General features: G+C 33.4%; 1 non-coding gene across 12 annotated transcripts; it reads left to right on the top strand.

Moving 5' to 3' along the window:
• The first annotated feature begins 1,421 nt into the window (after positions 1-1,421).
• Positions 1,422-14,261, top strand: LOC147846097 (uncharacterized). Of its 12 annotated transcripts, XR_015481382.1 has the most exons (16): positions 1,422-1,534; positions 1,805-1,972; positions 3,068-3,235; positions 3,518-3,579; positions 3,862-3,940; positions 4,252-4,327; positions 4,608-4,682; positions 5,003-5,080; positions 5,400-5,475; positions 7,928-8,005; positions 8,351-8,434; positions 8,756-8,870; positions 11,711-11,801; positions 11,927-11,978; positions 12,180-12,257; positions 13,468-14,261. It is a non-coding gene; the product is annotated as an uncharacterized LOC147846097 (transcript). The 12 variants fall into 12 exon arrangements; XR_015481388.1 differs by lacking the exon at positions 11,711-11,801 and having other exon boundaries at positions 1,809-1,972; positions 8,756-8,806; XR_015481389.1 differs by lacking the exon at positions 11,711-11,801 and having other exon boundaries at positions 1,809-1,972; positions 8,756-8,810.
• Positions 14,262-16,985: the final 2,724 nt, after the last annotated feature.

Below are 16,985 nucleotides of genomic sequence, written 5' to 3'. Positions count from 1 at the left end.
TACATAACATTTATTGTAATATAGCAGCAGCAGGTAGTTCACCTTTGATCTTGAAAAAACCTAGCAGACCGTATGAAAATGAATGCCAAACCAACAATACCTGTCCATCAGTTGCCTATGAATACTCTTAAAGAGGTTTAATGTGTATTAATTAGATTAAAAGCCTTCACCTTTTCTTTGGAAGCGCAGTGGCTGGTATTAAAATGTTTCTGTCATGTCACATCATGTTTGGTGCAGACAGACAAATTGCTTTTCACTGGAATCCTGTCATGTCGAGTGAGGACACAGTGTAAGATTGACTTTTTTTCTCATTGTAGAATACACACAGCAGACACACAGGAGCACATTTGTGTTGCATATGTGGCTGTACACTTGTAAATGTGGTTTATGAGGACTCTCTATAGGTGTACTGCATTATATACTGTAAAAACAGTTTATTATGCAAACCTACCCATAAACACAACCCTCAAATAAAACGTGTGAAAATTTGAATGTCAAAACACCCCATTAAGTATGGTTTAAGAGTCTCAAATTATGAGGGCACGAGGCATGTCTTCGAAAACCACTAACAAAGTAACACGTAAGTATTTCATAGCCGTGTCATGATTTTGTGTCCACATAAACCACATTAACAAGTACACACATAAATACATGTGTACACACACACAAGAAAAAGGCTCATTATTGATACGCACCCCTGCATACATTTTGGACAGCGCAAAATACGTCCCATGAGCTAATTCTGTTTTCGCAAATCCACCAGAGGCCACTGTGCTTGCTTTTTCAGATCTCAAACTTCTCCTGCGAGTGCCATTCATGCCTGCTGTTCTCACGTAAATCCCGACTTATCGACTGACTGATAACCCCACTCACTTCCCCTTCCCTAAACACAGATCAACCCGCCCACTGCTTTCCCTAAACCCAACCGACAGTGTTTTCAAAAGCACAGATTAACCTGCCCACTGCTTTCCCTAAACCCAACCAACAGTGTTTTCAAAAGCACAGATCCACCCGCTCACTGCTTTCCCTAAACCCAACCAACAGGGCAATATAATATACGGTTTGGACAGTATAAAATGAATGGAAACCTATGTAATGTCCCCACTTTTCACAAAAACAAACACGTGTGTGTGTGTGTGTGTGTGTGTGTGTGTGTGTGTGTGTTTGTTTTTATTACATGGTGGGGACCTCAGCATGATAGCACACTCACAAAGTGGGGACCAAAAACATAGTGGGGACCGATCGCCCGGTCCCCACTATGTTTTGCCTTTAAAAGACTCAGGGGGCGTTGCTGATATGCCTAGTGCAGTTTTTTTCACTGATCCCCACCTTGACCATTTACCTGAATTGAGTGTGTAAGTGTGTGTCGGCGCACTGCTCTATAGCGGTCCTGTAGTCGGATGGCGGTACTGCACCCTGACACACACTTGACGCAGTTCACACACTCTGCCTACTGCACATGCGCAATCTCATAAATTAATCCGACTTTAATCAACTTAATTAAGATCTATCATCAAATTATTCGAATTTTTGGGTAAGTTAGAATGTTTTTCACCATCATAATGTAATAAAACAGGTTATATGACAAATACTTATGTTGCATATTTTGACAGTTATCAGGTATAGTTAATTAAATGTTTTAACGAATTTCCTGGGTGTTTTAATAGATGTTGTTTCAAATTACGTATTAATATAACACTGATAAGACACAAAATACAGTTCAGTATGTAATTTAACTTGTTTACACGAGTAAAAGTTACTCGCGCTAATGTGCTAACGTGCTAACTGCCCGGTGCTACGTGAGTCAGAGGCCGGGGTGGAGTGCATGAGCCGCGGTCAGACAGTCACCAATCACCGGGCGGCTAAATGGATCGACGGAGGATAAAACCATTAAAAGATGCGGAGAAACACATCACCAGCTCCACTGACAAGACCCATTCACTGGAAACCGAATATATAGAAGGTTACTAAGGTATGTTTTCATAGTTCTTGTATCGTACTTTTTAAATGGTTAATTGCTTTAAACATTTAACGTTAATCCTGAAATAACACTATTATATACTATTTATACGTTAATGTAATAATATAGAGGTTATAATTAAAATGTGGGGCTATCTGGTCCTAGAAATGTACTTAATTTATTGTTCTATGACGTGTAGAAACGTTTTATTTTAGATAAATAATTATAATAAACTCCAACTTAGTGTAAAACATATATAAAAGTACATAATTGTTCACTGTGTGTGTTTTATTTATTTATTTGCTGTCAACTGGTAGCCTTTTACAATAAGGTTAAATTAGTTAATGCTGGTTAATGCATTTACTAACATGAACAATGAATAATACTTTATTACAGTATTTGTTCATGTTTGTTAACTTTAGTTAATGAAAATAAAGTAGTTCATTACTAGTTAAACACGCACAATGCATTAATTATTGCAATGCATTATTACTGGTACAAGCATGAATTTAGATTTGAATGATGCATTAGTAAATGTTAAACTATGATTAATAAATGCTGTACATGCATTGTTCATTACTAGGTCATGTTAGTAAGTACATTAACTAATAAAACCTGATTGTAAAGTGTGACCTGTAAAAAATTGAAGTGGAAAAAAAGTTCTTTAAAACTGTCCTAAGAAAGAAGAACAGGTGTTCAATAGTATTAGAACAACATTGTTGAAAGGTTCTGATCCACTTCAAAAGGTTTACTGTATTTATAATTCACACACAGAGAGGATGCTAATGTGAGGTTTTTGTAGTTTTTGAACCCTACACATTAAATCTTTTAGGTCAGAGTTTGCGTTGTCCACATTTATTAAAGGAAGTTTTGTGGTTGAGTACAAATGATAGAGCTTGTGGAAGCAAAGCATAGATGAGATATTAATAAAAATACTGTCTTTATGTTTGACTTTATATGGTAAAACAAGAACAGGTGGTTAAGTGTTTTCCCCATTCAAATGTACATGTATATATTATATTCATTCTGTTTGTATTCATGCCATAGTTTAGCTTTTTATTGCTATGAGAGGGCATAATTAAAATGTTGCTTGCTCTTTTCTCTTAGTTTTGCAGCATTGATGCCGATCATGAGGACGATCTGCACCCTAACTGCACTGTCAATAAGATCGTTGTTCAGAGAAAACCTCATTTGTGCCTTTTTGCAATCAGGGATATTTTCTTTGGAGAGGAAATAACGTTTGACTATGGCGCATGTGATTGGCCTTGGAGAAAGGTTTGACATTTTGATCACTTAATACATTAATCCTTAATACATTCAGCAAAGCTAAGAGTTTTTTTATGTTAATATAGATTAAGGGTAAATCTGTTCAAAAATAAAGAGTTTGCATCATCCTTAAGAGATAATGAAATCAATCTCTTAATATCTTCTTGTCTTAATGGGTAAAAAAGTTTAATTAATTGGGTAATGCTTTACTTTAAAGGGGGGTTCATAAGACTGTCATAAAAAGGTTTATAGTCATGACATGACTTATATAACAAAGCTGTTTTTAAATAGCTTTCATTGAAGGATGCCCATATGACTGCAGAAGAAAACTGCTCCGACAACTCTCTGATGAGGTATGTTTATTAGTATTATTATTATTATTATTATTATAAGTAGTAGTAGTAGTAGTAGATGTTGTTGCTGTAGTAGTGCATTTAATTGTAATTATTTAACTTAGTGTGTGTCCTAATTTATGAACATATGCAATAGTGTAACATTGTGGGGACCAGAGGCATGTTAGAGAAGCTGTGAAACACACTTAGTCCTGAATACACACACAGTACGGTCTGACATAGTGGGGACCAGGAGCCCTGAGTACTACTGTCTAATTATTATTTTTTGTTTTTTATATTTAGCTTTCATTGAAGTATGATCATATGACGAGAAGAAGAGAACTGCTCTGCTCCAGTAGGAGACCCACAACCCTCTGATGAGGTGTGTTTAAATTTAATAATAATAATAATTATTATTAGTAGTAGTAGTAGAAGTAGTAGTAGTTGTTGTTGTTGTAGTAGTAGTGCATTTAATTATAATTATTTAACTTAATCAAAATCTAGAAATGAAACAGAGTGTGTGTCCTAATTGGTGAACGTATGCAATAGTGTAACATTGTGGGGACCAGAGGCATGTTAGAGAAGCTGGGAAACACACTTAGTCCTGAATACACACACAGTAAGGTCTGACATAGTGGGGACCGGAACCCTTGAGTACTGCTGTCTAACTAATATATATTTTTTTATTTTCAGCTTATATTGAAGGATGACCATATGACAGAGGAAGAGAACTGCTCTGCTCCAGCACGTGACCCACAACTCTGATGAGGTGTGTTTAATGTTGTTGTTATTATTATTATTAGTAGTAGTAGTAGTAGTAGTTGTTGTAGTAGTAGTAGTGCATTTAATTGTAATTATTTATCTTAATCAAAATCTAGAAATGAAACAGTGTGTGTCCTAATTGGTGAACCCATGCACTAGTGTAACATTGTGGGGACCAGAGGCATGTTAGAGAAGCTGTGAAACACACACAGTACGGTCTGACATAGTGGGGACCGGAACCCTTGAGTACTGCTGTCTAACTAATATATATATATTTTTATATTCAGGTTTGCTGAAGTATGACCGTATGACAGAAGGAAAGAACAGCTCTGCTCCAGTACGAGACCCACAACTCTGATGAGGTGTGTTTATTAATATTGTTGTTGTTGTTGTTATTATTATTATTATTATTATTACTAGTTGTTGTAGTAGTAGTAGTGGTTGTTGTTGTAGTAGTAGTGCATTTAATTGTAATTATTTAACTTAATCAAAATATAGAAATGAAACAGAGTGTGTGTCCTAATTGGTGAACAAATGCACTGACATTGTGGGGACCAGAGGCATGTTAGAGAAGCTGTGAAACACACTTAGTCCTGAATACACACACAGTACGGTCTGACATAGTGGGGACCGCGACCCTTGAGTACTGCTGTCTAACTAATATATATTTTTTTATTTTCAGCTTATATTGAAGGATGACCATATGACAGGGGAAGAGAACTGCTCTGCTCCAGTACGAGACTCACAACTCTCTGATGAGGTGTGTTTAATGTTGTTGTTATTATTTTTATTATTATTAGTAGTAGTAGTAGTTGTAGTAGTTGTTCTTGTAGTAGTAGTAGTGCATTTAATTGTAATTATTTAACTTAATGAAAATCTAGAAATGAAACAGAGTGTGTGTCCTAATGTATGAATGTATGCAATAGTGTAACATTGTGGGGACCAGAGGCATGTTAGAGAAGCTGTGAAACACACTTAGTCCTGAATACACACAGTAATGTCTGACGTAGTGGAGACCGGGACCCTTGAGTACTACTGTCTAACTAAAATATATATATATATATATTTTTTTTTTTCAGCTTTTATTGAAGGATGACCATATGACAGAGGAAGAGAACTGCTCTGCTCCAGTAGGAGACCCACAACTCTGATGAGGTGTGTTTATAATAATAATAATAACAATTATTAGGGGTTCGAGCGCGAAGCGCTGAAACCCTATTGTTTTTGTAAGAATTTTTATTATTATTATTATTATTATTATTATTTTACTTCTGCCATAATCACTATTGCCCAGGCCAAACCGTAAGGCCTATTGGCTTCAAACTTGGTCAGATGGTAGTACTCCTCACCGCTACTCAGATCCAAAGGCTCGTCAAAATCGGGCCATAGGTGGCGCTACAGCGCTAAAAACAAAAAAAATTTAGTAATTTGGCCGCCATTTCTAAACCGTTTGTCGTAGGCTCAAAAACTTTACATATTTGGAATCCTTGCGTCAGCACGAACAAAAGTGGAGTGACCCAGATTTTCTCTACGATGCACCGTTTTTCCGCTACATCGCGATTTGTCCGACACCTACTTTTGCGAACTAGTCCTTGGGTTTTCACCCAATCTGAACCAAACCAGTGTAGAAATGTTCTCTGGACACTGAATAGCAAAAGTTATTGAAAGAAAGTTGAAATGTTGATTTCACGCGAAACCGTACGCAAAAACGTAACATGCTAATGTAAGCTAAAAGCTAATTGTAGCTGTAACTTTTGAACGGATTGAGATATCTTCATCAAAGTTGGTAAACACATGTATAAGGTCAATTTGAGGTCACAGTGCAAAACCCGCAAACTTTGGCCTCAAGGTGGCGCTATAAAGCCTAAAAAACTTAAAAATGACTCTAACCTCACAACCATTAGTCCAATCAGCTTGAAATTTGGCATGCAGTGTCTTTGTCTAACGTGTCATGACATACTATAAGGACATTGGCATATCTCAAAAAACATGGCCGCCATTAGCCAATTAAGATTAAACAGCCATTAAACTAGGTTAACGATGAGTGATCAAAACGAAACTCGGTGGGCATGTTCGACTCATGGTCCTAGAGGTCTGTAAGAATTTTAAAAGAAATCCGCCACTAGGGGGCGATTTTGTGTTTTTTGAGGTTGTAATTGATTGGTTATTACACAAAGTTTTGCACAGCCACACAAGATACATATCATATGATAGGCCTGCTCATACCAAACAGTCTGACACTAAAACCACTGATGTCACTCAATCTGTTCATTAAATATTAATTAATATATGAAAAAACTACTTTTGCGAACTAGTCCCTGGTTTTTCGCTCAATCACCACGAAACCAGTGTTGTATGAATCTCTGAACTGAGCAGATCAATAGTTATTGAAATGAGTTGAACTTTCCTTATTTGGTAGCTATAAATGGCTCATTTACAAAAGGGGTGTGTCTTATATTGACCTAAATGCATGTAAATGCATAAGGAAAACTGAAAACTTCGTGAAATCAGGTATGCACATCTGAGATGTGATTCTTAACAAGCATGCAAAATTTTGTGAAGATAGGTCAATAGGTGGCGCTATAACAGTAGAAAAGGTCTCAAAAACACTCATTTCCATTGCTATTTGACCATAATTTGTATAATATGTGTTTATTGTAGACAGCTTTTCACAAATATCATTGATCTGAGATATTATATGACAGGCCTGCACATTCTGATCACTTTGGCATGAAATCCACTGCTGTAACTCAGACCATCCATTTATTATTCACCATTATTTCAAACAATACTTTTATGAACTCGTCCCTGCTTTTTTGCTCAAATTGAACAAAATCAGTGTTGTACAAATGTCTGCACTGTCTAAATCAGTAATTATGAAAAACAATTGAACTTTTGTGCATAAATGAGCTTGATATATTTATCTAAAGAGCAGAGTGTGTTCATATGCTTCCACGAAGGGTCTAAACATGCATTACTAATATAAACCACTAGATGACAGCACAAGACCTCATAATGTTGGTTCAAAGTCACTAAAATTCCATTTAAGATCATTCTGAATCACATCTTGACATGGTATAAGCTCTGTTATTGCATTTAAAAGCTGATTTAGGCCCAGGTTACCACTTCATTCATGTAGGCTTTATATTTTTTCCATTTACTACATTCCATCATGGATTTCTTTTGGGTCAGCCTTAAATTTTGGGTTGTCCTAAATCTAAATTGCCTAAATGGCAATTAGGTTGCCAAATGCTCGAACCCCGTTAATCGCCGCTTGCGGCTATATTTTTTATTATTATTATTATTATTATTATTATTATTATAATTATTATTATTAGTTGTAGTAGTGATAGTAGTTGTTGTTGTTGTAGTAGTGGTGTATTTAATTGTAACTATTTAACTTAATCAAAATATAGAAATGAAACAGAGTGTGTGTCCTAATTGGTGAACATATGCACTGACATTGTGGGGACCAGAGGCATGTTAGAGAAGCTGTAAAACACACTTAGTCCTGAATACACACACAGTACGGTCTGACATAGTGGGGACCGCGACCCTTGAGTACTGCTGTCTAACTAATATATATTTTTTTATTTTTTTTATTCAGCTTTGATTGAAGGATGACCATATGACAGAGGAAGAGAACTGCTCTGCTCCAGTACGTGACCCACAACTCTCTGATGAGGTGTGTTTAATGTTGTTGTTATTATTTTTATTAGTAGTAGTAGTTGTAGTAGTTGTTGTTGTAGTAGTAGTAGTGCATTTAATTGTAATTATTTAACTTAATCAAAATATATAAATGAAACAGAGTGTGTGTCCTAATGTATGAATGTATGCACTAGTGTAACATTGTGGGGACCAGAGGCATGTTAGAGAAACTGTGAAACACACTTAGTCCTGAATACACACAGTAAGGTCTGACATAGTGGGGACCGGAACCCTTGAGTACTGCTGTCTAACTAATATATATATATATATATATATATATATATATATATATATATATATATTTTTTTTTTTTTTTATTCAGCTTTTATTGAAGGATGGAAGGATGACCATATGACAGAGGAAGAGAACTGCTCTGCTCCAGTAGGAGACCCACAACTCTGATGAGGTGTGTTTAAATTTAATAATAATAACAATTATTATTATTATTATTATTATTAATATTATTAGTTGTAGTAGTAATAGTAGTTGTTGTTGTAGTAGTGGTGTATTTAATTGTAATTATTTAACTTAATCAAAATATAGAAATGAAACAGAGTGTGTGTCCTAATTGGTGAACATATGCACTGACATTGTGGGGACCAGAGGCATGTTAGAGAAGCTGTGAAACACACTTAGTCCTGAATACACACACAGTAAGGTCTGACATAGTGGGGACCGCGACCCTTGAGTACTGCTGTCTAACTAATATATATTTTTTTATTTTCAGCTTTTATTGAAGGATGACCATATGACAGGGGAAGAGAACTGCTCTGCTCCAGCACGTGACTCACAACTCTGTTATTGCATATCAGATTTAACGAACCGTTTACTACGGATTTCATGTAATTTTGATAACTGTCCATTAATCAGATGTCATCACGCTGCTGTGCCGTCAGCCAATCGTTGTATTGCTGATAATGATTTTGAGGATCGATAGATCTGTCACAACACACAGTCAGAACACCTCTCAGATCAGTTTAATCTGATTCGCAAACTTTTTTGAAGAACCAAATTAGCCTAAGATGAGTTATCAAGATTAAAAGATCCAGGATCTGTAATATAATCTTAGATTATTTAAGCGAGGTCCGAAGAACAGACCCCTGGACCCTTGAGTACTACTGTCTAAATTATATTTTTCAAAATAAAAATTATAAATTATATATAAAAATATATAAAATAATTTTTTATAAAATATTTATAAAATTATATATAAAATATATATTTTTAATTATATACAGTTGAAGTCAGAATTATTAGCCCCCTTGTTTATTTCTTGTACTAAATTTCTGTTTAATGGAAAGCAGATTTTTTAAACACATTTCTAATCATAACAATGTTAATAACTCATCTCTAATAACTGATTTATTTTCTCTTTGCCATGATGACAGTAAAAATTATTTGACTAGATATTTTTCAAGACACTTCTATACAGCTTAAAGTGACATTTAAAGGCTTCACTAAGTTAATTAGGGTAACTAGGCAAGTTATTGGAGGGATAATAATATTGACCTTAAAATGGTTCATAAAAAATTAAAACTGCTTTTATTCTAGCTGAAATAAAACAAATAAGACTTTCTCCAGATGAAAAAAATATCATCAGACATACTATGAAAAAATTCCCTGCTCTGTTACACATCATTTGGGAAATATTTGTAAAAAAGTTTTAAAAAGGTGGGCTGACTTCAACTGTGTATACTTTCATATATATATATATATATATATATATATATATATATATATATATATATATATATATATATATATATATATATATATATACAGTTGAAGTATTAATTATTAGACCCCTTGGAATTTTTCTCTTCTTTTTTAAATATTTCCTAAACGATGTTTAACAGAGCAAGGAAATTTTCACAGTGTGTCTGATAATATTTTTTTCTTCTGGAGAAAGTCTTATTTGTTTTATTTTGACTAGAATAAAAACAGTTTACATTTTTTTAAACACCGTTAAGGGACAAAATTATTAGCCTCTTTAAGCTATATTTTTTTCTCGATAATCTACAGAACAAACCATCGTTATACAATAACTTGACTAATTACCCTAACCTGCCTAGTTAACCTAATTACCCTAGTGAAGCCTTTAAATTTCACTTTAAGCTGTATAGAAGTGTCTTAAAGAATATCTAGTCTAATATTATTTACTGTCGTCATGGCAAAGAGAAAATAAGTCCATTATTAGAAATGATTATTAGAAATAGTTATTAAAACTATTATGTTTAGAAATGTGTTGAAAAAATCTTCTCTCCGTTAAACAGAAATTGGGGAAATAATAAACAAGCTGTCTAATAATTCAGGGGGGCTAATAATTCTGACTTCAACTGTATATAAAGAGTTTCATTGCAGAACGAGATATATCCATTTAAAAAAATGTTGGTAATTTTGACATTATTTTTCAGGACATCAACAGTCAAGTTCATTCACAATTTCTGTACCTTAAACTATAACTTGAGCTCAGTGAAGGCCAGGAACACAATATTTTCAAATCCAGGATATTTTTTATTTAATTTTATGTCTATAATTAAGTAAAAAAAAACATGCCAAAATGCTACATATTAATCCAACCCACATTGTCAAACATGGAATAATATATGCAAAGATTGATTAATAATAATAAGATTCTAAGTTAGATTTGGCCAGAATGTACACAACATAACATAACTTTTTTTTTTTTTTTTTTGCAAAACGCTACATCCACCTTAGGCTATATTATACTACATTAATACCATTACCAAAAGCTAGTGAATCAATGTTTTGTTTGATAAGTAAGATTAAGTTAGTTAGATAAATGACCTTTAGCTTGGTACAGAAAGAGTGGGGGGCGGCTCCTTCCACACCGCTGCAGAAAACCAAACCTGTATGATAAGAGCGGGCGGAGCTGAGTCCGTGACACAAACTTGCCTCGCTATGTCATATTTAATGAATTATTTCACTGTAATAATAATAATAGCTTATTTATTTGGTTGTGAAAAAGCTAAACCGTTTTCTCCATAACAACATGTGCCCTTTAAGTTCCTTTATAATAAATCAACAACAACAAGAATTAATTTTAAATAATAGGTGCAACCACATAAATAAATCTTCAGATAGGCTACTCAGCTACATTTAAGAAATTATTTAAAAAATAAACTTATAAGGGACACTTGCAGACAGGTATCTTGTGATGGGGAGTAGGAAAAAAGGCGCTCCTAGGCCTTCTCTTGACATCAGCGGAGACTCGTTCCCTGCTGCATTTGTGTATTGTTGACGCAGAAGTATCTTATTCTGGTCCACTTTTGTGGCCTTTTTATAAATTTTTGTGAAGTTGAAGACTTCATCTTCTATCGCTAAATCAATGAGCAAACTCTGAGCACTTCACCGGCGATGACTCTCTTCCCAGGGGATGCTGAGCTCGCGCCGCATCCTGAACGCTCTCTAACTGTTATATCGCACTTTGTAAAGAAACTGGTCTGACGGATATTGCGTTTTGTAAAAAAAAAATACGTTTCGTACTTGGCCTAAAATGTGCATTCTTAAATGTTATTAATGGCAGCAATTCACACATAGATTAAGGTACATCTGAACAGTGATTTCCAATAATAAAATCCAAATGTCAAAAAATGCCGTTTATCGCATTTTGCAACCAAACTCTTCATATGTATGTGTGGTTATGACTGTATGACTGCAGAAGAGAACTGCTCTGTTCCCACAACTCAGTTTTTCTGGGACTTGAAAACAGACGCTCAGAAGATTTTAAAGGGTGGAATCTTGATCAAATCGTGGGTTTACACACAAACATGTAGTACAGTGCCAGATTTTCTGGATGTTATATACACATTTGTATTTGCAAACATATATCATATTGTTTTAAATGATGTATTTTTGTGTGGGTTTTTACATTCAGAGAAAGTTACAGTGGATCGTGATTTTGGAGGAGGTGAAGTCCAGTCTAAAAGGTAAAAATATTATTTATTTTTCTGATCAGAATTTTTCTTTTTTCTATTTTTATCATGATATGTATGTGCTGTGTTTGAAAACTATTTTTAAGCTACCTTCACACGCTTTTACCCATTAAAAAGAACAACACAAAATCAAATAAATATTTTGGTAAGCTTTATGCAGAGAAGTCAACTCTCAGACTTGATTTTTACTTTCAGAGTCCACTCAAGTATCATCATCATGGTACAGTGTCTGTGAAGATAGTGAAGCAGACCCAGCATTCACAAAAAAGAGAGGTATGATCATTAAAGTTAATTTGTGACTGACTTGTGTTATTGTACAAGTCCAAATGCACAAGCTCATTTACATAACATGTAGGGTAAAACAGGACAGAAGCACATTACTTCCATGATGATTTCAGTACAGTTGCACTTGATGTCTCATTTCATGTTAGTTAAACAATATTGCTAAATACTTTGGAAAAATATACTAATTGCATATCTGGTTACACTTTATTTTGATAATTTACTACTACTACTACTACTAACTACAAGTAACTGCAACTACTTGTCAACTAACAGCCATTAGACTGTCTGTTAGAATCAACACTGCTAATACTCTACTAAATTTATTTAAGAGTTAGTCATATTGTACTAATTTTGAGCCTAACTTAGTCTGCTGTACTATTTACTGAGACCAATGAGAGTCAGTTTTATTGAGGTAACCTTAACTGTCAGCTAATACTCTACACTCTAAAAGTAATAAAAATAAGTAATAATAATTAAATTAGCAGTTTTTCATAATTTGTGATTCATGTTTTTATGAAATCTGTTTCTGCTTTTGAATTGCATTATGGGATCTTGATCTTTCTTCCAACAACTTTTAATCTTAAAAAGTAAAAAAAAGTGACTTTTTGTTTGGGTTGGTGTTGTATATTATGCTACAGAAACCTTGTAATAAACTGACGGTACATTTTCTGTTATTCTAAAGACTTATTTATCTCTATATATTATTTCTTATACATTACATTATTTCAAACTACTAAAATGTCAGTAAAAGTCACTTTGTTAAACTGTAGAGTTGAATTTTCAACATCAAAAGTGCACAGAGCAGAGATCAACATCCCATAATGCAATTCACCACCACACACAAAAAAAAACACTTCATCAGATGAGCGTTAGTCTTATTGAACATTCTAACAGTATGCAAATACTCTAATACATAATACTTTACGGTGAGATAATTAACGTAGTTGCAGAGTTACGCATAGTTAAAAGAATGTCTAAACTGGACTATGGAATAAAGTGTAACCACATTAACCAGTTTTGGAGTTATTAGGAAGTATTTTTTAATCCATCTCCATCTTAAGTATTTTTAATAATAGGCAAGACATATTTTTCTAGCATTTTCTATCACAATATTAAACTAACATAACAGCACATGTTGTAAAAATGACTGAACATTTATGCAACTAAAACCACTTTTTTATATTTTAACCACCCATAGGTCCCATAAAGAGAAGATCCTGGAGCAAACAGGAAGTACATGCTGTGGTGAAAGCTGAACCATTGGCTCTAAAAACCAGAGATTGGTCAGCTTTGGATTTTTATATTAAAAACTGAATCTCGACTCTTTAGAAAAAAAAAAAATCTGAATAACACTTTCATAGTAACTACACACTATACATCATTAGTTTAGCACTAACTCTACATTAATAGACTTTAGGAAGCAGTTTATAAATACAGCTTCAAACGCTGTATTCTTGACTTGACTTAATTGTATTTTCATGCTTTGTTACTGATTCATTTTTCATTACTTCATTATGTATTGCATTATTTACAAACTATTTGTATATAAGAGTAGTTGGTGGTTTTTAAGATAATTCAGAATGAGTTATTAAATGATTAATAAACTATTCAAATGAGCATTTATACATGTTATATTCAGGCATATAGTAATTGTAACCATGTGTGTTAGTAAATGCTATAATAACACAACTTCATGCAGTTTTGTGACCTAAGGACTGTTTATAGTTCATAAATCCCTTATAAATGACAATTTAAGGCTCAGTATCTAATGAACAATAAATCTTTGCAATCTTATTAAAAAAAATTCTGTAAAGTTTAAACATTACAAAATAAAAATACAACATCATTTCAAAACAACACAATTAACAATATGGCAATATTCATTTCAGTGTTTCTGTGATGTTTGCACTGTACAGTAATTTTATATTTTGCTAAGATTGCTAATATTTATTTTTCATTAGATAGTTTCATTTGTGTATCTTGAAATTAATGAAAAAAAAAAAAAAAAAAAAAAATATATATATATATATATATATATATATATATATATATATATATATATATATATATATATATATATATATATATATATATATATCTTCTTTGGCCTTAGTCCCGTATGATTGCGGGGTCGGCTCTTTTTGGAACAAGTCCTCCAGTTTTAGACTTGTCCATATGATAAAGACTTTTTTTACACCTTCCGGCCAGCCTGTCATATGGGCCTGTCACACTCATACACTAGGGACAATTTAGCCTTCCCAATTCACCTTTAGCATGTCTTTGGACTGCGCCTTTGCACCCGGAGGAAACCCACACGAATGCAGGGAGAACATGCAAACTTCTAACAGAAATGCCAACTGAGCCGAGGTTCAAACCAGTGACCCAGCGACCTTCTTGCTGTGAGGCGACAGCACTACGTACCGCGCCACTACTTCACCATATATATATATATATATATATATATATATATATATATATATATATATATAAAGCTATAAATCACTCTGCCTTTTAATTTATTTATTTTTTCTGTTTAAAATATAGCTGAGATTTTAATTGTCATTTATAAGGGATTTATAAAGCATCAATAGTCCTCACTTTACATTAGCTCACAAAACTGCATGAAGTTGAGTTCATAAAGCATTTATTATTAGAAAGAGTAACCATTACTATATGCCTGATTAATAAGATATATAAATGTTGGGTAACACTATAATAACTGCACACAATGAATTATTTATGAAACATTAGCAAATAGTTAGTTGAACGTTTGTTAAGCATTAACGCTACATTAATAGACATTAGTAAGCAGTTTATAAATTATATTTATAAATATAAATTACAAATATTATTGACTTATAAGCACAATTATAATGTGCTTAATGATTGTTTTCATACTTGGTAAATAATGCAATACTTAATTTAGTAATGAAAAATACATCATTAACAAACCAGATATTTAAAAGTAGTTGGTGTTTTTTTTTAGATAATTCAGAATGTGCAAGTAAATGATTAATAAACTATTAAAAATAACATTGATAATTCTTATTATTCAGGCATATAATAAGTTGTTTAGTATGTTAATAAATGCTTTATGAACTCAACTTCATGCAGTTTTGTGATCTAATCTAAAGCGAGGACTATTCATGCTTTATAAATCCATTATAAATTACAATATAAGGCTCAGTTACGTTATATACAGGAAAAAAATGACTATTAATTTCTACACTATTACAAGATGCTCAAATGAAACTGTATCAAATGAAAAGTAAATCATTGCAATCTTGTCTAAATATAAAATTGCTTTACACGTAATGTATTGTTAAATTATTATATTGTTGTTTTATCAAATGATGTTGTATTTCGACACTCCTGTTATTCAGCAATGTTTAAAATTTACAGTAATTGTATTTGTTTAGGTACGATTGCAAATACTTATTGTTTATTTGATACTGAGCCTGGCAACGCAGTGGCGCAGTAGGTAGTGCTGTCACCTCACAGCAAGAAGGTCGCTGGTTCGAGCCCTGGCTGGGTCAGTTGGCGTTTCTGTGTAAAGTTTGCATGTTCTCCCTGTGTTGGTGTGGGTGCTCCTACATGCGGTACAGGTGAATTGGGTAGCCTAAAATGGTCCGTAGTAAATGAGCGTGAATGAGTGTGTATGTGTATGGATGTGTCTCAGGGATGGGTTGCAGCTGGAAGGGCATCCGCTGCATAAAAACGTGCTGGATAAGTTGGTGGTTCAATCCGCTGTTGCGACCCCGGATTAATAAAGAGAGAAAACCAAAATGAAAATAAATGAATAAATGAATGATTCTAACCTTTAATTGTCATTTATAAGGGATTTATAAAGCATCAATATTCCTCACTTTAGATTAGATCACAAAACTGCATGTTGAGTTCATAAAGCATTATTTAACATGCAGAAAAACATATTATATGCAGGGCTCCAAACCGGTTCAAGGAACAGAAATGAAAAACAAAATCAAATGACATTTTAGGAACAGAAACGAAAACCGAAAAAAAAAGATCAACTTTAATCGTTCTGAACAGAAATGTTTACAGTTAAACGGTTAATAATGCTATTTTATTGTTCTTTTTATTATATGAATTTGGGAGACAAAAAGCATTAATTTAAAGCATGTGAACAAATGCGACGGTGACGCTCGTTTTTATATAAACTATAAATGTCTGGCCGTGATGCGTATTTAGGCCTATGCCAGTCTATAAAAAAATAATGTAGCTTAAAACACTTTAATATTTTAGAGAACGTAATACAGTTTGCACAACCAATGTTTGGTCTTAATAACCTGCCCATAATTAAACCTCATGTAGCCTACTTTTTGATTACTTGACCAGCGGATTAATGGCAGCACCAGTGGATAAACGAGATCTGAGCATAACAGGTGACCAGTGATATATAATGACCAGTATGTGCATAACCAATATGCAAAGTCAAGAGAGTGCACGACTCCATAGGGTAACGTAGCCTAAACTGCGCACACTTGATTATGTAATGTGTGAAATCGTGAACGCATCTCAAAGAGCAAAGCATAACTTATTAAATGCCCATGCTTAATCGGTCATCGATAAGGTCTATCGGTTTTAAAGGGTTACCGACAATAAATCAATCGAGTAATCGTTAGCATCCCTAGTTTAATCAATGAATGTGTTAAATTTTATATTTATATTAAAGATGAATAATGCAAGAATATGATA

The sequence above is a fragment of the Danio rerio genome, chromosome 3, assembly GCF_052040795.2.
Source record: "Danio rerio strain M-AB ecotype USA chromosome 3, GRCz13ab, whole genome shotgun sequence".
Taxonomy (NCBI): Eukaryota; Metazoa; Chordata; class Actinopteri; order Cypriniformes; family Danionidae; genus Danio; species Danio rerio.
The sequence above is the reverse complement of the archived record's forward strand: the minus strand, read 5'-3'. Positions and strand labels throughout refer to the sequence as shown.